This window comes from Rhipicephalus microplus, chromosome 8, assembly GCF_043290135.1.
Source record: "Rhipicephalus microplus isolate Deutch F79 chromosome 8, USDA_Rmic, whole genome shotgun sequence".
Taxonomy (NCBI): domain Eukaryota; kingdom Metazoa; phylum Arthropoda; class Arachnida; order Ixodida; family Ixodidae; genus Rhipicephalus; species Rhipicephalus microplus.
In genome coordinates, this window is record NC_134707.1 from 41,676,799 (window position 1) to 41,699,844 (window position 23,046).

The following is a 23,046-nucleotide window of genomic DNA, read 5'->3' on the forward strand; positions in this document are numbered from 1 at the left end:
ACAGCATCAATGGCGTACAGGAACGTGCAGGCTCGGAAACATCACGCGCACGTGTTGATGTGTATGCTCACGGCCGTTGAATAAAAAAAAAATGGCAGCATATCCAGGGAGTGAATTATGGAGAGTGGGGCGAAGCATTTGTCCATCCATTCGTTCTTGCTTTCGTCCCTCCATGCGTCCATCCGCCCGTCCACGCGTGCGTCTGTTCGTGCGTCCATCCCTGCGTTCGTCCATGCATCCGCCACTGCGTCCGTTCATGCGTCCATCCATGCATCTACCTGTGTGTCGATTCGTCCACCTATTCAACACTCCAAGTACCACCATCTCGCATCTTTTCATCATATATTGCCCATATAGAAGCAGCGCCATCCAGCGGACATTCCAAGGACTAATTTGATTTATATGTAGGGCTTAACGTCCCAAAATCACCATCTGATTATGAGAGACGCCGTAGTGGAGGGCTCCGGAATTTTCGATTACCTGGGCTTCTTTAACGTGAACCCAAATTTGAGCACATGGGCCTACAACATTTCCGCCTCCATTAGAAATGCAGCCGCGGCAGCCAGGATTCAAACCCGTGACCCGGGTCAGCAGCCGAGTACCTTAGCCTCTAGACCACCACAGCGGGGCCCGTCCAAGGATTAAACGAGAGGTGGCACACGCACACTTACTTACGGCTTGCGCTTCGTGTCTACTTCCCACCTTTAACCACCTTGAGTTCATGGTATATACTAGTTCACTATATTCATGGCACTGCGGCCCAACGCTCGCTGAACCTTTCTAAAACCAAGGAGGTTACGCCCAGTGAGTATAACGTAGTAACTCTTTCTCGTCAGATAGTGCTCAATGTACACGCCAATGGCTGCTAATGGGGAATGAGAGACAGGAGAATTCGGATTTTTTTTCTTACGGCTTGCGCTTCGTATCTACTTTTCATCTTTAACCACCTCGAGTTCATGGTATATACTAGTTCACTGTATTCATGGCATTGTGGCTCAATGCTCGCTAAACCTTTCTAAAACCAAGGAGGTTACGCCCAGCGAGTATAACGTAGCAGCCCTTTCTAGTCAGATAGTGCTCAATGTACATGCCAATGGACGCTAATGGGGAATGAGAGACAGGAGAATACGGATTTTAGTTAACGCGCACGCTGCGAATTTTTTATGGTTCAACAACGCACAGGAGCACTCTTCCACCGGCACCACCTTGCAGTTTAAAACGTTGTAATGGTTACACACTACGACTACGACTACTACGAGGGACGAACGCGTGCCGCTTTATGGTGCATTCAGACGACGGACCGAATCCCGATGTGGCGGTACGGACCGTGCGTCACGTGACCTCACATCAGCGATTCACCTCTTCCGCGACTCGTCCGCGGGGCTCGCGGACGGATGAACGCAACCTGTTTCTCACATCGGGATTCTGGCGGGGGAAAGCCGATACTTCAGCGGATTAGCTCGGGGTTTCCGGCAACCAGTACACTTTTCGTCTGCTCGCGGCATGTCCTCCATGGCTCGCGAATAGCTGCATGACTGGTCGGCATCATCTACGCTTGAGCATGGTTTACTTAGTTTCCGGGGGCTTTGTTCTCAGGTGATTAAATACGCAGAAATCACTTTTGGTGGTTCGGGAAATTTCGCCGCCGTCGTTTGACACGCGAGATTCTTAGCCGTCATGATGGTGAAATATTCTAACTTCTGCAACCGGCGACGTGCCGCTTATAAAAAAAAGGATGGGAGACGCGTTCAGAAGTTCTACAAGTGGGGAACAATGTAGTTGAAAGAACATTCTGCCAGCAACTCCCTTTTCTCCTGAAAGAATAACACTCCTCGTTCATTTGTCACAACGCGACAGACATCGCAGTAGCGTCGCTTCTTGCGGGCATCCATGTTGAATACTCTCAAACCGGTCTGCTTTCAGCGCATGCAGGTGAGCGCCGAACCTGCTGTCGAGGGTAATCCGGCTGTTTTTCCCTAGTACACCGTCCGTCGTGTAGATGCGCCTGCAGGCGGACCATCCGCGGATTAGCTGTCCGCGTCCACGACAAATCCGGATTCGGTCCGTCGTCTTACATTACAGTCATACAGATCACCGAAGAACAACTGCGTACCATCCGCAGACAAATGGTCTCACGGAACTCTTGAACAAGACCGTTACCGATATGCTCGCTATGTACGTGGACACAGAACACAAGACCTGGGACTTAATTCTGCCTTACGTGGTCTTCGCCTACAACACCGCGGTGCAGGAGACCACTAAAATGACACCATTTATTCTAGTCCATGGGAGGGATGCCGTTACTACCTTGGACGCCATGCTGCCTAATGTCAACGATCAAAACAACCTAGACGTGACCTTCAGCGCGCAGAAGAAGCCCGGCAACTTTCTCGTCTGCGCATAAAAGACCAACAGCGAAACGACGCAAGACGCTACAACCTGCGGAGACGTGATTTAACATACAGGCCAGGTGACAGAGTCTGGGTTTGGACGCCCGTTCGCCGCCGAGGATTCAGCGAAAAACTCATGCGCCGTTATTTCGGCCCATACAAAGTCATCCGCAAGTGGGTGAAGTGGACTATAAAGTGGTCCCTGATGAGGCTAGCTCATCCGAACGACGCCGCGCACGACAAGAAGTGGTACACGTTGTCCGTTTGAAGCCCTATCATGCGCGCAAAAGGAGGCTCCCTGTTTGCATCTCTTGTTTTGTTTATGTGTGCGTGATTTGTGCTTATTTGCCATTTACTTTCGCACAGGCTGTCCTTTTGTTTAGGTTTTGTTTTAAACAAAGCATCGGGTCGATGCTTACGTTGAGGAGGGGAGCAATGCTGCGAGGCATATTGCGGATAGTGTTGCGCATGCCGATACCGCCGGCACGCGGCCTTATCCTGGTCCAGGATGCACCGCGACTCATCTGCGAAGATCATGGCCCGCACGTCGACCATTCGTTGATAACGAGATAGCACCAGACGCTACGGCGACTGTATCTCGGATGGTGAATGCGCCTTGCGTTCCAGTGGGACATTTCTGTTACCCGACGGCGTCGAACGCGCCTTGCGTTCTAGTGGAACATTTTCTGTTACCCGACAGCCGTCGAACGCGCTGTTCGCCTCCCGCTAAGCCGGTGTGTCTGTTTTTCTTTAGTGGGCGCAAGTCCGCCAAATACACGGATCTCCTATTTCTACTAACCTCCCGGTCTCCTGTCTTCGGGCTACCCTCACTCATACGTGACAATATCATAAAACAAACGTCATCTCTACTGAGAGCCACTAATAGAAATGAATAGAGCAGAGTTTTGTTTTGACTAGGCAAAAAAAAAAAGGAGAAACATGAACGGGAAATTTCGCAAGCACCTGTTGAGTAGAACGCGCACCTTGTTTATTTTCACTGAAATAACGATAAACGACGAAAATGTTGTCACCTTTTCTTCGCGAAGACTATCCATTTCTGCTTGGTTGCTAGGATAAAAAAATAAATTGTATACACCCATATGAAATTCCCTGTATTTGATGGGTTAAATATGATCCTTCTCTAGATATCTAGCCCGCCTTAATTAGTTTACTTTCAGTTACAGAACACCTTGACAATGTTTCTTTCTCGAAGACATGCACTACGATTAAAATTCAGGCACAGCACGCACTTTGAACAAACACGAAGTCATCGCCTATTTGTTTGGGGCAGAAGTTAAGGAGAAAAAGGATGCCTGAAGATCTGAAAATTCTCAAAAAGAGAGTGTTCTTGGAAACGAGGTTTTGAGCAAGGGGCTTTTTTTATTCAAAACAGAAACTTTGGGTGGGGGGCAAGTGTCTCATGCATACAAATTCAAATCAAACTATTTCGTCGACAAGGTTGTGTGTTGTGCAACACGAGGGCTAAAAAAAGGGGGATATGTACCCACTTGAAAAGCCTCGCTGAGCCCCCGTTTTCCATTTCACGCAGTGAGGGCTTATATATACTTATACAATATTCACATAATATATTACCTGTACCAATGCAATGTCACAATATAATCCTTAGAAGCAATGCTAAACAACATGATATTTACACACTGTCTCACAATAAATCATTTCCGAAATGATGACAACAACATGGGCGTTCCTTTACGCTATTTTCAAGCGAATAAAAAAACAAACAAACAAAGAAGACAACTAAAATTTTAAAAAATAGTCGCACATAATATTCACGCTTTTCAAGAAGAAAATACAATATATGCACGTGCTAAGGCAGCCATGGCTGCCTTAAAGGGGACGTCTAAACATCAGATCCAGCGACACGTACTGTTAAAAGGGCTTTGTCTCTTTCGCCAATTTAGATGATAAAAAATAGCCCGTAGCTTCCCTCGGGGGAACACTGAGGAGGATGCGGAGCATATAATTGGTTAACGGGGTGTTAAAGTGCGACTTACTTGGGTCGATGGCTAAATTGGTTAACGTGGTTGTGAAATGGGGTGTTAAATTGCGACTTACTTGGGTCGATGGCTAAATTGGTTAACGTGGTTGTAGGAGGGGGTGTTAAATGAGTGAACACGTACACACGTATGCGAAAGGGCGGCGCTGGTCGAAGGGACGTCGATCATTGTGTTTGTGGATTCGTTGGAATTCATTTCACCGCGACCTTGGACGTCGACGCGCCGTACAAACCAACCGACGAGCGGCAACTGAGCGAGCGAGCGCCGACCTTGAGTATATATACAGCGCGACGGCGCATGCACTGTCAGCTGTCGAATGTTCGAGAAGGGGGAGAAGCGCAACGGCGCATGCGCGCGCGTCAGCTGCCGATGTTCTCGAAGCGCGACGGCGCATGCGCGCGCGTCAGCTGCCGATGTTCTCGAAGCGTGACGGCGCATGCGCGCTACATTATACAGCTAGCGAATGTTCGTGAAGAGGAGAAGCGCACGCGGTGTGTAGAGGAGGAAGGGTGCACAGATGGTGGAGGAGTGAAGCGCGCGCGGTGTGTAGAGGAGGAAGGGATGCACAGATGGTGGAAGAAGGAGGAGGAAGCTTGCGGACAGCGCCGCACTACAAGCTTCGAGTATTAGATGATCCGCATCTAAAAAAAGAGAGTGTGTGTTTCGGGCCAACCTCTCAGCCTTTCTGCTGCAAAAACAATATTACGACCTGCTATTCCGCATCGGCAGAGGGGATGGCTTAGAAAAGATGGAAATGTGAGGGTATTCATGGTGAGCATGAACTTGGTGATGGAACTCAACAGTAAATGCCCAATAGGCTATTACAGTCGCTCGTATAAGTCGGTCTCAAGCAAAAATTTTTTTCACAGTTTTCAGAAGATTTCCCTGATGACGAGGTGTATGGTCCAACAGAACTTTTTTTTTCGATTGTCCTTGCTTGATAAATTTTAACAAGGAAGTGGCCATCACTATTGTTTAAAATGACATATCGTAGGCAGAGGTAGGATAGGTGTTAAGCGGTCTCATAAGTACGATATACCTCATAATTCTGACGATGAACGTGAGCGAAAAGGTGTAGGTAACGACGAGTTACCGCCACGCCTATAAAAATAGTAAGGTGCGTTAGGCTCGTACGGCACTGTTTCATGGTTGGCGGTATTTTAACATAGTTGTCTGGGTCCTGGTCGTGAAAGCGGTGTCGACAACGACTTCGTAAAGACAAATTTGTCGTTACAGTTTTGCGGGAAAGGGAATACAGAATGGCGTTACTGTCCAGCATTGAAAATGGAATGGACACAAGCTTGGTGTGAAGGCGGGTCACGATTCGCATCAGCTCGCTGTTTTTATGTAAACCGCAGTGAGCTGGGATCCACTGACACTTCGTGCGACGGATAGTATTCAGGGCTACATCTTGTGATGAGGTCACTTCTTCAAGTACAAATTACATGGCCCCGTATTACTTGATGAATTTAGAACTTAAAGCGCTGCTTAACAGTTAGAGAAAAAATAGCACACTTGCGAGGCGGTTGTGTCAATACATAATGAATTACTACAGGTGTGATGGCAATATTGCGACCCATCGATTTCTTTCTGCGGTCTAAACTTTTGTTTCCTTATCTTAAAACTTTATATGATGGGTGCTGCTGTTGAAGCAGTTGATAAGACAGGTCCGCCAGTAAACGCACGTCTGGTAGTGGCATAATGCGTAGATATATTGCGGGCATGTATTACGTGCTTCTTCCCTACACATTATTTTAATCATCATCATCCGTCTGGCCCTCTGTCCTTCAGCTGGTGCCATTATCATCATTATCGTGTGTGTGCTTCCTTCACCTCAGGTTGCCTGTTCGCTGCCGAGTCCTTGGTCTGAATAAACCCCGTCGAAACTTACACGTCATAACAAATACGAAAACGCTATTTGTTTAGGCCATGTAAGGATATGCGTAGTTTTAGGGGCGAAGCTCCTTATAGCGGCACCCGTTCGTCCCTCGTAGTCATTGTAGTATGTAACAAGTATAACATTTTGACCTCCAAGGTGATACCGGTGAGAGATTTCTTCTGTACGGGGTTGAACAAAAAAATAGTGCTCAATGTACATGGCAATGGCTGCTAATGGGGAATGAGAGACAGGAACATAGGCTTTTAGTTAACGTGCACGCTGCGATCCCCATTAGCAGCCATTGGCATGTAAATTGAGCACTATCTGACAGGAAAAGGTTGCTACGTTATACTCGCTGGGCGTAACCTCCTTGGTTTTAGAAAGGTTTAGCGAGCGTGGGGCCGCAGTGCCATGAATACAGTGAACTAGTGTATATTGCCACGTTCCATTTCCCAAGTTTTTGTTATCGTCCCAAAACACCACACCATTCTCAGCGCGAACCGCGCCTGCAGTTTTCGAGAAGGTTCATTTCGATAAGATCACGTCCACTGTGCGAACGGTACAGATTGTTCTGGAACTTACGCCGCCGCCAGCGATAACGCTAGAACATTCGACGGCAAGAGTATAAATGCCGACGCGCTTCGCCGCTTGTCAGTAGTTGATCGAAGACCGACGCTCCATTCGCCGCTATCAGTACGAGACTGCTATCTGTGCGAGACTGCTGCTGTAATTGGACTTTCCGTTTACTGGGCACAGGTTCGCCCAAATAAACAGTTAAATCCCAACACGAAGTCTCCTGTCTTCGGCCACGTCACGACCCCGTGACATCTGGTGGAGGTGCTGCTTCGTTCATGGACCGGACGCCCCCGTCAAGCCGTGAACCCAGCCCACGTCGCGGAGAAGACACCGACGCCAACCAGGAGCAGTGAACAAGCCGCCGACAGCAAGGGCTACCACCGGAGTACGGGATTCTAGAAGACAAGGCGCGGAAGACCAAGGCCATGACCGCGACTGCAGCGACAATGACAACCACCGCATCCCAGCCCACGATGGTCATGCATCAACCCAGGGAACCACCAATTTTCCATGGGTCATCGTTCGAAGACCCGGAGTCCTGGCTAGAAACATACGACCGTGTGGCCGCCCTCAACCACTGGGACAACGAAGAAAAGCTCCATCGTGTGTACTTCTACCTGGAAGACACCGCAAGGACCTGGCTAGAGAATCGTGAGTCCACGCTCCGAACGTGGGATGTCTTCTGCGGCGCATTCCTGCAAACGTTCGCAAGCGTCGCTCGCAAAGAGAGGGCCGCTGCTTAACTAGAGACCCGGGTTCAGCTACCAAATGAGAAGGTTGGAAATTTCACAGAGGAGATGATCCGCCTATTTTGTCACGCTGACCCAGACATGCCTGAGGAGAAGAAAGTTCGTTTCCTCATGCGAGGGGTCAAACAGGAGCTCTTCGCGGGACTAATGAGGAATCCACCGAACACCGTCCAAGAATTTGTATCCGAGGCGACCACCATCGAAAAAACCCTTGACATGCGCACCAGACAGTATAATCGTCGCCGGACTCCAGAATGCGCTGCTGCTCAAACCAGTGACTCCGAAAACCTGCGTGAAACGATCCGAGTGATCGTGCGGGAAGAGCTGCGCAAACTGTTGCCTTCGGCGCACCCTCAAGTGGATTCGATCGCCGACATTGTGCGAGAAGAAGTTCGGCAATCACTTTGAATTCCCCAAACACCGCTGCCCGAGCCAGAAACTATGAGCTACGCCACTGCAGTGCGCCACAACGCTCCTCCCCGTCAACGCCAAAACGCCGCCCCGTCGCACTTCCGTCCCGTCGCACACCCCGAAGTCCTCTCCGTTCGCCGTCGCCCAGCCGCCGCATGTCACCGCACCGCCGGCAGTACTCCGGCCCAACACGGGGCCGGTCTCCTAGCCCGTATCCGGGAAACTAAGGGCAGCAACCGGTGGAGGTGCGGTTGCTGTGCGACGAACTACCGAAGATCCTCCGACGACGACGACGCCGCGACGGAGCTTTCAGAACACAATGCCAACCAGGCAAAGCCCTGACGGCGAAAGCTCACTTACCGGAGGTGGCCTGACGACGCAACATGGAAGCAGCGGATCAAGCCGACGCATCCGTGACCCAACGCCACGCCCTAACTGTAATGCGAGACGGCGAACTAGCGACATCGACGTTCTTATTGACGGCCACAGTGTGACCGCTCTCGTCGATACTGGAGCCGACTATTCGGTCATCAGTGGGTCGTTCGCCGCGAAGTTAAAGAAAGTTAGGACAGCTTGGAAAGGCCCTGAAATCCGCACAGCCGGAGGTCATCTTGTAACGCCTGCAGGAATCTGCACAGCGAGAGTCACCATTAACGGCCGTATTTATCCTACAGACTTCGTAGTCCTACAGCGTTGCTCGAGAGATGTCATCCTTGGCATGGACTTCTTATGCCTCCATGGTGCTGCCATCAACCTAAAAACAAAGTCGATAACGTTATCCACAGAAGAAGCACTACCACCGCGCACGCCGTCAGGACACCATGCCTTGAATGTGCTGGAAGAACAAGTCACCATTCCGCCTCGCTCAAGCGTCATTATTTCAGTCGGCGCTCCTAAATCACCTGGCTCTGAAGGCGTCGTTGAAGGCAGTCAGCATCTGTTGGTCACCTGAAATATTCGCGTCGCAAGAGGAATAGCAGAGCTGCGGGGAGGCAAAGGAACGGTTATGATCAGGAATTTCAGCAATGAGTACAAACATGTGAACAAAGGAACAACGGTCGCATACATCGAAGAAATTGTCGAAGCCACCAGTGCTTTTGCCCTCGCCGATTCTGCGGAACCTGCTCAGAGGAACCAAGCCCCTCCCATAGCTTTCGACGTCAATCCCAGACTATTGAACGATAAGCAAGAACAGCTCAAGGCCCTGCTCCTGCATTACGAAGATTGCTTTTCGTCGTCATCGAAAATTCGGCAGACCCCAATCACGAAACATCGCATCATAACCGAAGAAAATGCCAGACCACTCCGTCAGAGTCCATACAGGGTTTCGACGCGAGAACGTGAGGCCATGAAGAGACAAGTTGATGAAATGCTGCGGGATGACATTATCCAGCCGTCCAAGAGTCCATGGGCATCCCCCGTGGTGTTAGATAAGAAAAAGGATGGGACCCTACGTTTCTGCGTCGATTATCGCCGCCTGAACAAAATCACAAGAAAGGACGTGTATCCTCTCCCACGAATAGACGACGTACTTGATAGGCTCCATAACGCCAAGTACTTTTCGTCAATGGACCTCAAGACTGGCTATTGGCAAATCGAAGTCGACGAAAGAGACCGAGAGAAGACGGCGTTTATAACACCGGACGGCCTCTTCGAGTTTAAGGTGATGCCCTTCGGCCTTTGCTCAGCGCCTGCAACTTTTCAACGCGTTATGGATACAGTACTGGCAGGATTGAAGTGGCAAACTTGCCTTGTGTACTTGGACGACGTCGTCGTGTTTTCTTCGAGTTTCGACGAGCATCTTCGGCGCCTTGAAGCTGTACTTCAAGCCATCAAGACGTTGGGACTCACACTGAAGCCAGAAAAGTGCAGATTTGCGTATGAGGAGCTCTTGTTTCTGGGACACGTTATCAGCAAGTCTGGAGTTCATCCCGATCCACGGAAAACAGCCGCCATCGCCGACCTCCCGCCGCCCACTGACAAGAAAGCTGTGCGCCAATTTCTGGGCCTGTGCGCCTATTATAGGCGGTTCGTGAAAAACTTCGCCCGCATCGCCGATCCTCTCACTAACCTTACCAAGGTCGACATGGAGTTCAAGTGGGAAACGCCACAGGAACATGCTTTCCAGGAGCTTAAACATCGCCTCCAGACGCCTCCGTTACTTGCCCATTTTGACGAATTCGCCGAGACAGAAATACATACTGACGCAAGCAGCGTAGGTCTTGGCGCCGTTCTTGTGCAGAGGGCTGACGGACTTGAAAGGGTTATTAGTTACGCCAGCCGATCGCTATCCAAAGCAGAAGCAAATTATTCCACAACAGAAAAGGAGTGCCTCGCCATCATCTGGGCTACGTCGAAATTTCGCGCCTACCTCTACGGCAGGCCCTTCAAAGTTGTGAGCGACCACCACGCCTTGTGTTGGCTAGCCACCTTGAAGGACCCTTCAGGTCGCCTCGCACAATGGAGCCTGAGACTTCAAGAGTATGACATTACTGTCATTTACAAGTCCGGCAAAAAACATCCTGACGCCGACTGTCTCTCTCGTGCGCCAGTCGACCAACCGCTACCCGACGACCCGGATGACGAGTACTTCTTGGGAACGATAACTACCGACGACTTCGCTGAACGACAGTGGGCCGACCCGGAACTTAAGGCCCTAATAGAATACCTCGAAGGCAGGACCACCGAAGTCCCGAAGGTATTCAAGCGCGCACTTGCGTCGTTCTTTCTACGAAACGGTCTTCTACAAAAGAAAAACTTTTCACCGCTTCGAGCTAAGTACCTCCTTGTGGTGCTTTCAGCTCTGCGACCAGAACTCCTGCAGGCCCTGCACGACGATCAGACGGCAGGGCACCTCGGTGTTTCTCGCACGCTCGCGAGGATACAAGAAAGGTACTACTGGCCACGTCTTACCACCGACGTCACTCGTTATGTGAGGACATGCCGGGAGTGTCAGCGACGCAAGACACCGCCGACAAGGCCAGCGGGACTTCTGCAGCCAATTGATCCACCTTGCTTACCTTTCCAGCAGATTGGTATGGACCTACTTGGGCCGTTCCCGACGTCGACTTTCGGAAACAAGTGGATCGTGGTAGCTACCGACTACCTCACCCGCTACGCCGAGACAAAAGCCCTGCCAAAGGGCAGTGCATCCGAGGTAGCTAAGTTCTTCGTCGAAAATATCGTCCTACGTCACGGTGCCCCGGAGGTCCTTATCACCGACAGAGGAACGGCATTCACTGCCGACTTAACTCAAGCGATTTTGGCATACAGCCAAACAAACCACCGCCGGACGACAGCGTACCACCCACAGACCAACGGCCTCACCGAGCGGCTTAACAAGACAATCGCCGACATGCTGTCAACGTACGTCGATGTCGAACACAAGACGTGGGACGCCATTCTTCCGTATGTGACCTTCGCATACAACACGGCGGTGCAGGAGACGACGCAGATATCGCCATACAAATTGGTCTACGGAAGGAGCCCGGCAACGACGCTCGATGCCATGTTACCCAACGTCACCGACGAAGAAAACCTCGATGTGAGCGAGTACCTTCAACGCGCCGAAGAAGCCCGACAACTTGCGCGTCTCCGTATCGAGAATCAACAGACGACCGACAGCCACCGTTACAACCTTCGACGACGCTTCGTGGAATACCAGCCCGGTGAACGTGTTTGGGTGTGGACGCCGATACGCCGACGTGGACTAAGTGAAAAGCTTCTGCGACGGTACTTCGGACCGTACAGGGTGGTTCGACGTCTCGGCCCACTTGATTACGAGGTTGTTCCCGACGGCATCACGAACTCTCAACGACGCCGATCGCGACCTGAAGTCGTCCATGTCGCGCGCCTCAAGCCGTTTCATGCGCGTTAACAAACTGAAACAGTGTTTTTTTTGTATTATAGTTGTATCGTAATTTATTCATTGTACTTTCTAGCATTATTATTGTACCTTCATCTTTAGTTAAAGCATCGGGCGATGCCTTTTTTTCAGAGGGGGGCAATACCACGTTCCATTTCCCAAGTTTTTGTTATCGTCCCAAAACACGACACCATTCTCAGCGCGAACCGCGCCTGCAGTTTTCGAGAAGGTTCCGGACTGTAGTAGATCATTTCGATAAGATCACGTCCACTGTGCGAACGGTACAGATTGTTCTGGAACTTACGCCACCGCCAGCGATAACGCTAGAACATTCGACGGCAAGAGTATAAATGCCGACGCGCTTCGCCGCTTGTCAGTAGTTGATCGAAGGCCGACGCTCCGTTCGCCGCTATCAGTCCGAGACTGCTATCTGTGCGAGACTGCTGCTGTAATTTCACTTTCTGTTTACCGGGCACAGGTTCGCCCAAATAAACAGTTAAATCCCAACACGAAGTCTCCTGTCTTCGGCCACGTCACGACCCCGTGACAATATGAACTCTAGGTGGTTAAAGGTGGGAAGTAGACCCGAAGCGCAAGCCGTAAGAAAGTGTGCGTGTGCAACCTCTCCTTTAGTCCTTGGAATGTCCGCTGGATGGCGGTGCTTCTATATGGGGAATATATGATGAAGGGATGCGAGATGGTGGTACTTGGAGTGTTGGATAGATGGACGAACAGACACGCAGACAGATGCATGGATGGACGCATGAACAGACGCAGGGACAGATGCATGGACGAACGGAGAGACGGACACATGAACAGATGCATGCACGGACAGGCGGATGAACGCATGGACGGTCACACAGACGGACGCATGGACGGACGGAAGCCAGAACGAGTGGACGGACGAATGCTTCGCCCCACTCTCCATCATTCACTTCGTGGATATGCTGCCAATTTTTTTTCTGTTACCCACTGTGCGAATGAATAGGTGCACATCATGTGTTCATGAAGTTCATACTGGTGCGTCTGCAAGTTTTTTTCGGAGTAAAGTCCAAGGTAATTATGTTATCATGGCGCGAGGTCCTTTCTGCGAAAGCCCTGTTTGGCCAGTTGGTGCGAATTGTCAGCTGAAGATGACGATCACGACAGGTCAACAGTCGGAGATATACGCTTCAAAGATTCGCATGAAAAATAATGGTCGCCTCTTTAGCCAGATTATGAAGGCTACTAAGCAGAAAATCTAGTGGGTCATTGGTGGGTCATAAAGAATGAAAATAGGAGGAAGCTTGATCACATTTTTTGTTTGTATTCTGCTAGTTTACGAGCCTAAATTAGGATACCACGATGAAGGTCAATGTAATACGAGGCACATGATTCATATTGCGAACCTGCTGCCTTTTTTACCTTCCTCCTGAATCTAAATTCATGGGTTTCCATCCTTGCACACAGCTTCCATGTAGAACCACAACACGTTACATGCTAAGATACAACGGCGGATCAGGTTCCCCTATACATTTTCCTAACGTAAGGTAGCATATCAATGCTCCTAGACTACTCAGAAGCCTTGCGTATCCTCTTGTTTATCCCCATACCTTCCTTGCTTCCTTTTTTCCTTACCTTCTTGCTTCCCTCGTTCATCGTTCTTTTCTTGCTTCCTTATCACGCTCCATTTTTTGTTTTACCCATATTTCCTTGCTTCCTTTTCTTCTTAGTTCCTTCTCTCTTTTCTGTGGTAGCGTTATGATAACACCGACGCATAAGAGACAGCACATCATCGAACAAAACGACTGAACAAACGTCCCCTGGCTGTCCGTTCGAGCTTATTTTCCTCTCGGCATTCTTTAAAGGGTCGATCTAGGTGCCAAAACAAGAAGAATGTACACGATATGTAACGGCTGCATTGAGCCTGCTCTGGTGAATACCTTGTACATTGTTGCTTTCAATCGCGTTTCCTCATACGTGCGAATACCAAATGACACTTTAGACGCTCCACGCTTGCATTCTATGAATACCCGTGTCCGAAACGGAAAGAATCTTCGCGCTCGGCAGCTCAGAAAGAAAGCGTTCCATTCTCCTTCATCGCATATATCTATAGAGTGTTGCGTATGAAAACAACAACAACAAAAAAAAGGCTTTGATGTGATGCAGTCTACTACGCTTGCTACTTCTTACGTTTACACTGATGTCAACAGCCTTGTCTGCCAGTTATTTGCAATGCATGTGTAAGGTTCAGTGCAGTGCTTGTGTTAAATTTAAGTCGCAGATGGTTGGATTCTGTCCGTAGTGCATTTTTTCTTTCATTTTACATGAACATACAGAGCTTGGAAGAAGGTTATAGAATGAAGACGTACGAGTTCAATGTACTGTCGGCGACACGCGCTTCTACTCTCCAAAGTGAGTTTGGTCTCGTCTCCTTAAAATTTATCGGTGCTTTACTTTGCACTGAAAAGAGTAATTCGACGTGCAGTTTCGAAAGCGATTTGAATGATTCGCAATGAAGCACCATTTCTTGTTTTCATTGTTGCGTAATGTGTAAAATATAGTATTTTTAATTACACGAAACTAGAAAATTATAAAACGTTTTATGGTTGCTTAATTCAAAACTGTAGAGGTCTAAGGTAGAACGTGTAGAGGTCTAAAATAACCATACAACTGAATTTAAGTGGGGTTTTCTTGTGCCTTGAAGCGCTACTCAGGTGATAAACATTAGGATTTATGGTTTTCTGAAATTTCAGCATTTGAAGTATACGTGGTAAACCACCTTTGAAAATAAGTTACGAGTCCAGCAAAACTCAAAGCGATACAGTAGTTATCACACCAATTCGAACAAAAAATACATCAAGTTATTAAAAAGCAGTTTTTTTAGTTAAGTGCTTACCATTTTTTTTCTTTTTTTCGCAAGTAATCTCTTGCATTTGAAGGACGATAAAGGATTGAAAACTTGCCCCGCCGCGGTGGTCTGGTGGCTAAAGTACTCAGCTGCTGACCAGAAGGTCGCGGGATCGAATCCCAGCTGCGGCGGCTGCATTTTCGATGGAGGCGAAAATGTTGTAGGCCCGTGTGCTCAGATTTGGGTGCACGTTAAAGAACCCAAGGTGGTCAAAATTTCCCGGACTCCTCCAGTACGGCGTCTCTCATAATCATATCATGGTTTTGGGATGATAAACTCCACACATCAATCAGGATTGAACAACCATGGGACGTACTTTACGTGGAGGAACACATGCATGCGTACAAAATGGTTTTACAGAGTATTTACACTGCGCACAAGCACGCAGAAGACGGCTGACAGTGCGCCAGTCCCCAATCATGTCGTCTTGCTTAACACGCTATGTTCTTTAGTATAAAAATAGTAATGTAGTGTGAACCCACCTGCTGAAGAACCATCCCGGTGTTTCCACGCACGCACGCACTCATGTATGTACGTACGTATGAATGTACGTACCGACGTATGAATTTATGTACCTACGTATGAATGTATGTACGTACTATCGGCGTCTAATGAAACGCGAACAGCGGCTATCCTTGTCGACAGTGTAGTCCGCGCCGTCCAGTTATAAACGTTGACAGCCGCGCGCATACTGTTCAGCAACTCTGCGCATATACCCGTGCCTGTCTGCTGTGATAACTGGACGGCACGTACTACTACACCATCGCGAAGGCTTGCCGCTGTTCGGGTTTGATTTGACGCTGATGCTACGTACATGTATGCATGTATGTATGTGTGTGTGTATGTATGTGTGTGTGTGTGTATGTATGTGTGTGTGTGTGTGTATGTATGTATGTATGTATGTATGTATGTATGTATGTATGTATGTATGTATGTGTGTGTGTGTGTTTGTATGTGTATGTGTTTGTATGTATGTATGTGTGTTTGTATGTATGTATGTGTGTGTGTTTGTATGTATGTGTGTGTGTTTGTATGTATGTATGTATATATATATATGTATGTATATATGTATATATATATATGTATATATATATGTATGTATGTATGTATGTATGTATGTATGTATGTATACATGCGTGCATGCATGCGTCTGGGTTCCTTTCATTCCTCTAAGACGACTACAAGGCGAAAGCGGACCAATCAACTATTTTACCGCGCATTTCAGATCGGCTTCCGAGGTTCACTAATTACCATAAGCGTGCGCACGAAGCCCCCCCCCCACCCCCCCGTCCTTGTCACAAAAAAGGAGGAGGGGCGTTAAGTCGGCCCTACACTTTGACCTAATACGAGGAGGGTGCCTCGAAAGGGCTGCTACTAAAGTACCCTTCTGCGCCTCACTGCTGACAATGTATTTTGATTACCACCATGTGTACGCCAAGGAATGCTGTAACTTTTCGCGGGCCTTCAGCTCCCTAAGACAAGCACGCGGAGTCACGCAAATGTCGCCTTTCTGCCCCCAAGTCACCCGCGACGCTGCGCGGAAGCTTTCCGTAGAACCGGCTGCGTGGCAGGATCGCCATCTTTACTTCCTCCTTTACCTTCTTGGTTACAGGCTTCAGCAAAGACAAAGTGAAGGTCTGCCAAATACTGCTTTTTCTCCGAAACTGCGCGAACTACGGGCAAAGCTAATGCACTGCTCTCAAACTTACGAGATCGGCTCGTAGACCACGGAGCCCGGTAGCATTTATGCTGTGATAATATTGATTCTAGTAGTAATATTAGCAGTGGAAAGGGACTATCTTGAGTAAAGAGCATGTGCCGAATACAAGCATACTCACAACTGTTACAAATTTTCTAAAGTCATTCGTTAACTATGGAAAATATTTCGACGTAGGTGAATATTTGAGCAAGCTCAGCAATGGTGGTTGTTTAGATAAGGTAGCATTGGAATAAATGAGACCTCTGTACATGTTAACCGTGTATTTGCAGTTTTATACGGCAGGGACGGCTTTACGCTCTCCCATAGTAGAGTACGAAGTACTCTAAATCGTTAACTACTTTTTCTGAACACCAAATTAAGGTCTACGGGACGGCTATATGCTCTCCCATAGCAGAGTACCTCGTACTCTAAATCGTTAACAACTTTTTCTAAACACACAGGTCCACGGGACGGCTTTATGCTATTGCAGAGCAATGGCACCAAGTACTCTCAATCAGTAACCACTTTTTCGAAACACTCAGAACTGATAGAAGCAGCAAGCCTGGTACACTCATATCACAGCGTGCCTCAGATGCTTCCGGTCGCTTCATTGGACTGTTATAGTTTACCGTCATCGTGATAAAGGGAATTAAGGAAATGGCGTTACCGCGCAGCAAACGTTCGTATATAGCGGACAGCGTCATATAGTTTAGCGGGATAGTGTTTGCGTGGTTTACGTGCCCCAGTTAGGATGGTGGCGCTACCTATCAGAGGTTTGAGAAGTAAGAACAGTGAAAAAAAAAAAAAAAGGAAACGAGAATGTCTGCCTGTGTCACGGCGCGAAGCATTTTTACAAGTTTCTTTTAGTAAAAGTGAAATCAAATAAATATAAACCGCGCCCCTAAAACGAAAGTTTTTTTCTTGCACATTTGTTTACACAAATCTTCCAGTTAGGCCAAGACACGTTCAAAATAGGAAGCTATCTCAAAAAGTACGCTAACTTATTCGTAGTACTCGGTCGTCGAAGCTAACTGAAGGCAAGCGAAGCCACTTTAAACAGTCGCTTGCTGCAAACAAGGTGACTCTTTCAACAACTACACCAAAATTACTTCTAAGTGGGCGTCCGGGAGCGCCGTCATGTTTACGTACACTACGTACACCCACGCTACCACGATAACGTTAAATCTGAAAAATACCGTGCGTACGGTAAGCGGTACGGGTAACGTGCGTATCTGCTCAAGCACACTTCGATTCCGGTATCGCGGTACGCCCGGTATCCCAGTAAGCCCGGTATACTATAACTGTCTATTTATTAGATGCGAAGCGTAATATAAGAATCCAAAGCTCAAGGTCGCGAAGCGACGACAACGGCGTGCTGCGGCACTGGCGGCAAGCTTAAGGAAATTGGGGATATGGGCGGCAAAGGGCATAGGCTATTCAGCGTGCTTCACCACAGCGGGATCACATGTGGCACGCTTTCTAGAGTCGGCGCGGGGAACTCCGGCGCCGTGAAGTCCGGCGCGCTTGAACTAGACGCTCGCTGGTGCACGTTGCTTTGTCGCGATGACAGACGCGACCACATGGAAGCGTTGATTGATTAAATAATTTGTTGGGTTTAACATTCCAAAATCAGCATATGATTATGAGAGACTCGGTAGTGAAGGTCTCCAAAAATTTTGACCACCTAAAATTCTTCACCGTGCAACCATCGCGTCCATCGAAAATGCAGCCGCTGCAGCCGCGATTTGATCCTGCGACCTGCGCGTCAGCAGTCGAGTACTTTAGCCGCTAGGCCACCGAGGCGGGGCCACAAGAAAGCGTAAGTGAGCTCCAATGTATTGTCCTGTGCCACGAGAGTGCAGATATAGTATTAAGACATGTGAACGTAAGACTATCGGTTGCCAGAGAAGCTGCTCTAAAAAGAAAGACAACAAGCGTGGATCACCGCAGTTACAAGGATAAAGTAGCTCTGTTCCGCCTTCCGTTTTGATTGACTCAATTAGCTTGAAATCATTTGTTTCGACTACCTGAATCCGTTCGTAACATGGCGCAGACATGCAACGACTGCAGTAATAGCTCGCCGTGTCTTCGCACTCTGAAATTCTAGTTAGCGTTGTATGTAGAAACAACTTTGTGTTTTCACTCCTTGTGTTTGTGATTCGTAGCTGTCGTTAGATTTCCCACTTGCATAAGTAAGCCCTCCGAGTACTAGAGGTGGCTACGATGTACTACGAGGGACTAGCCTACACCCCAAGGAGCTTCGCATCTAAAAGCTTGATAACTTTATAGACATGTCCTCCATACCACCGGAGCATCACCTGCTGACTAAGCTGCGAGGCAGCTAGCTTAGCTTCACCTCCCGCGAAGCAAGTTGAACTGATACCCTCGTTTTTTTTTCCATTCTCGCGTCGTGCTAGCACTCCCATTTTAGGAGAATACCGACTGTACAGGTGTGTAAGGCCTGCTGCGCGAACGCTGGTCAGCGTGAAAGGTGCTGAATTTCAGGTACGGCGTAGTATCGGATGCGCAACGAGCTCACGCAATTAGCGCACACGTAAACGCACACTGAAAACACTCTACGTAGCGAAGGGAAATCGCATATCTTCGAGTGTGTTAAATGCCAGTTTGAATCATCGACTCCAATAAATACCACCCTAATGAAGTGGCAAAAATACAGCAAACCAGCAGGGCAATGTCAAAGTTTCCTAAAAATGCACAAACATTCGTTTCGGCGCGAAGATGCACCTTTCCCGGTGTGTGAATTGCAGGCACCAAACCTTTGAAAATGTGTGCAGTTCACTTGGAAGCAGCGTATCTGTTGTGTTTGTTATGGAAAAATTCAACTTTATCTTGAGCACTGGAGTGCTTGTGCTCAATTTACACGCCAGCATCTCAAAAATGGGTCTCTTGGCAAAGGATGTCACGTTCATTAGGGCTTGTCTGCTCGTCCGTTTTTTTTTATTTTTTGATTGCATTTTGCACTCGCCTGCATCCTACAGGAGAGCATGAGGAGCTATACTTATTTTCACTTTTTTTTGTTAAAGAATACCATTTTGAGTTCTTTTCTTTATCTTCTCAGCTTAAATGTTGCTTGAAAGTTCCTAGAGCTTAAATAATCGTTTTGTAATGATGAATTAAGATTATGGCGCTTGACTGTTCATCTGAAGGCCGCGGGATGATCGTGGCCGCGGTGGTCATAATTCGATGGAGCCGAAGTACTATAGGCCCGAGTGCTGTGCGATGTTCTAGCTGAGCAAGGCTGAGCAAGGAGCAAGGCTGTACAGGCCGGCAACTACTAAGAGTTGCCGCAAAACGCCCCCGTGGGAACCGACCACCGGACACGAACTCTCGGACATTGTCAAAAAAAAAAAAAACAGCATGAACCGCACGCAAAAAAAAAAGCGGGTGACCACACATTCGATCGTCGCATGCCAGTTGGCCTCAACAATGACGCAGTTGAGACAAGTGGACACGTGTACCACCTGTAATCGTTGTAGCCGATCGCGAGTGGGGAGCAAGCCCCAGCCCAATCGCCAAACAAAGTCACGAAGATGACCTGGCCAAGCCTCTGCGGTCATGTGCTCCCACGGGTGCCTCATAACCGCACGGCGGTGACGGGGTACCAAAGGCTCCACAAGGGCGGTCATTGTGTCCACCACTTGCGTTTCGGCTACATAGATTCCAAGGCATGTAGTTTGTAGACGGTGATGGAAGGCTAGCAGAGTACTTTACACAGTCGGAAAATGGGAGGACTTTGGCTACAGTTGATAAGACCATCGGGAACCAAGACACGTAGGGATGTATCTATAGGTGATAACGTGCGAGTGTCTGCACAGGCATACCATCGCTATTTGAAACGCGCAATCAAGTCTGAAAGGACAAGATGGAAGCCGTGATGGCCACGTCAAGTAACGCAAACCTTCCTCGGTTGTACGGTTGTGCTAACGTGGGGCGCGATAATGGGGACTTTTAGCAGACCGTATTTTGCCTCCTGCTCCGCTCAGCTAGTCGGCGGTTATGCCACTGCGCATGCACTATACGGTCAGGAGCTGAGCATGTGAGCGGACTGTCGTAGCGAGCGAAGTATCACGTGTCGCGAAAAAAAAAAAAAACGACCGAAATGGCAGCCTCCTGTGATGCGAGTCCGCGCTACTCGGGAAATGCAGTGGTTATTCGGCAAACAAGCAAGCACCAACGACACTTCAAGACACACAAGGATCTGAGAAGTCGTCGCAGCCAATACCTTCGAGAATCCGCGCATGTGGAGTGAATTTTCACGAAACAATCTAGAGCTGACACTTGGGACCACAAAGGAGCGTCTTGAGATGCTTCTTTGGTATTTTAGTCAAATGGACTCCACGAATCTTCGATAGTAGGCAATTTGATAAACAATAGTAAAAATTCAGTATATAACAGCAGACACTCTTCCCCCTATTCAGAAAAGCTTTTTTAGTTTATTTGCCTCAGGGCAGGGCGTTTGAAACGCGTTTGGGCTGACTTGAAGGCTTTGATTGCGATCCATCTCCAAATGAAGGCCACAAAAAATTGACTATGCGTCAAACAGTGAATTCACACTCTTTTAAAACAGAATTTTCTATCTTGCTGCAAAATAAGAGCTATGTTTATGTTCTTTTAAAACAACTTTCATGCACTGGTGGCGTCGCGATAGCATTGACCGAATGACGCTTGGCTAAAAATGAAAACGTGCGTAGCACTCCGGTAACGTTTATCGTTTGAGCGGAACGGAGAATGGAGTGCGATCGCTGATGATGATGATGATTCTGATATATGGGGTTTAACGTCCCAAAACCACATATGATTATGAGAGACGCCGTAGTGGAGGGCTCGGGAAATTTCGACCACCTGGGGTTCTTTAACGTGCACCCAAATCTGAGCACACGGGCCTACAACATTTCCGCCTCCATCGGAATTGCAGCCGCCACAGCCGGGATGCGAACCCGCGACCTGCGGGTCAGCAGCCGAGTACCTTAGCCACTAGACCACCGCGGCGGGGCTGGAGTGTGATCGCAAAGATAGCGTGACACAAATAGAGCAATATTGGGCCAAAACACAACATAAAACTCAGCGGGGAGGTCATCGGGTCCAGGAGCCGAATCTTTTTTCATCGCATATAAGGCGTATTTGATTGCAGAGTCGAATAGGTGGCATAGAAGAATGTCATATTCTGTGTAGCAGTAACGAGGTAAATTTAGTAGGAGGAGGCGGGGGGGGGGGGGCAAAGAACCCCCAGCGGCCTAATTGACCCCAGCAGCTGAGTGGGTCATAAGTTACCAGTGGCGCGAGAAAGCGTGAAAGTCACGCGAAGAAGTATTAGCAGGAGTTACAGGGTGCAGTGTGTGGGATCGTGAGCTACTGGGACTGATTTACGATGCCATTCTGCTGGATTGTTATCCATTATATATCAGCTAAATCTCCAGCAGAGAAGTGCCTTTATATTTTTATAACTGGGTATAAATGCCGCTTAAGATCGCTGCACTTTTTCTTAGCTGTTGCCCGGTACAGATGTTGTTGTTTGCCTCAGGCAACTTCTTTTCTATGACGTTTTGGAACACTGTAAAAATGATAACTTTTGCACTTTTAAAGAGTAAAATGTAAATTATTCAGATTACTTGTGACACAAAAATACATTTTTAAATATCACGCTTCCTATGACGTACTTGTATGACGTGTATGGCATTGTGCACGTCCAAGTGGGAATGTCCTGCGTAGTCCCGCTGACGAGCTTTTGAAGAGACGCTGGGAGATTCCTGTGATGCCCAGCTTTGCACAAGGATACAGTGGCTGCAATTTTTTGCACATCAAAATGGCGATTTTGTGAAAGTGCTCGAGTTGTGCGCACCGCAGCCTTCGGTTGCTAGATCCTAGCTAGTTATGACCATTCTATAGTTTTCCACAATAATGAATGATTTTAAACTGCACACTGTCAGCCCAGCGCACACCCATGCATAAAGATAACGTGGCATTGACATCGAGAGATGGATGTTGTTGAGATAACCACAACAATAATAATGCGACAGTTGTGTTCACACTCTTCTATTTTCTGGTGGAGTGGTTACCACTGGCAACTGGGGTGGCCAGAAGTAGCACAAGCTATACTTGTCCTGGGTCAATTTCTGTCAAACAAGAAAGAATTAGTGCGAGTGGGAGATAGCTGCGTGTAAAAGAGCATCAGACATGCAACGAAAACTTCAGTATATATTGAATTTGAGTGTTTTTCTTCTGTGTTATTTGTGTTTTGCTATAGTAAGCATAACAGTATTCATTAGTCTACAGGGTAATGTTCTTATGTACGAGGGTACAAAAGGAACACTCACAGGTCACTCAAAACCATGCAGCATGTGCTCTTGTCCAAGCTACACCAAAAACGGGTTTGCATCCGCCACCCTGCCCCCGCTACCCCCAAAACAGTATCCTACCGACAGTTGTGCCGAGTGCTTATATACAATCCTGCAATCGCCACATTGATTCGCTGCACTCTGTCGAAGATAATGCACGTGTAATTACAAGTAGGTTCTAAGTAGAGAACCTTATGAATCACAATGTACGCG

At 48.2% G+C, this 23,046-nt stretch overlaps 1 long non-coding RNA gene across 1 annotated transcript in view; it reads right to left on the reverse strand.

The window, feature by feature from the left end:
• The window catches only part of LOC142768969 (uncharacterized), a 155,867-nt gene that overhangs the window by 38,184 nt on the left and 94,637 nt on the right, over positions 1 to 23,046 (reverse strand). The window lies entirely within an intron of this gene.